This window comes from Aquarana catesbeiana, linkage group LG05 (genome assembly GCF_042186555.1).
Source record: "Aquarana catesbeiana isolate 2022-GZ linkage group LG05, ASM4218655v1, whole genome shotgun sequence".
In the NCBI taxonomy this organism is placed as follows: Eukaryota; Metazoa; Chordata; class Amphibia; order Anura; family Ranidae; genus Aquarana; species Aquarana catesbeiana.
Window position 1 is genome coordinate 46,065,971 of NC_133328.1, and position 870 is coordinate 46,066,840.

Genomic DNA, 870 nt, shown 5'->3' on the forward strand with positions numbered 1-870 from the left:
TATTCTGCAAATTATGCCGGACATTTTTTTCCGAGCATCTGCAAAGGGGACGATTGACTCTTCTCTTGCTTTGCTTTTTGTTCAGCCTGCGGGGGATAAGGTCACCAACTCTGTGCGCCGGGGGACACTTAAGATGATGACAGTGTTATAATCGGCAGAGCGAAAGTTCCTTATGTTTGTGACAGAAGAATAGCTATGGCCGGTTTGTGCGATGTTTATAGTAAATATAAGGAGAAAATTAAAGGTGCGCTTCCAGTGTTGCCTTAAGTGGTATGTTGAGTTTGCGGTTGATGTGTAGTGTGCAGTGATGTTAGGAGCACCAATAACGTGGTGCCACATTAGTGTTTACTATTGGCAGCTTATGCAGAGCTGGTGTGTACAAATGACATCACTAGGCAAAAAGGTAACCTGTTGTGCCAATCAATGTGTCTCCCCATTGGTGAGAAGCCTCTCGCCTGTCTTTGTTATATTTCAAAGTCCAGTTGAACCTTCGCTAATTATTACTGTAATGCAGTCAGGCTAGATATAAACAATGGGCTCTTTTACTTTTTTTTTTCAAATGCTAGTGCTGCAGCAAGGGTTAAAATTAGGGATGCACCAATACCGAGTATTTTCACGAGTACTCATGAAAATGATCCCGATACCAATACTTTGCGGTGCGATTTGTGTACATACCAAATGAATGGGCGCAAATTGCATGGCAAAGAATTTGCATGCAATTTGAACAGGAACGCAGTGTGATTCCTGTCCGCATTGTATGTGGTTTACCCACCGCTCCTGTGTGAACCCAGGCTTGTCAGAGTGGTTTATTTTATTATCACAGTTACTTGTATAGCGCCGTCAATTTATGCAGACATTACACCTATATTA

The 870-nt window shown here is 42.3% G+C and overlaps 1 protein-coding gene across 1 annotated transcript in view; it reads left to right on the forward strand.

Moving 5' to 3' along the window:
- The window catches only part of NMT2 (N-myristoyltransferase 2), a gene marked incomplete in the record, with an annotated part of 80,395 nt that extends 80,122 nt beyond the window's left edge, over positions 1–273 (forward strand). The window contains 1 exon segment of the mRNA XM_073629670.1: positions 1–273.
- Between the last annotated feature and the right edge of the window lie 597 nt (positions 274–870).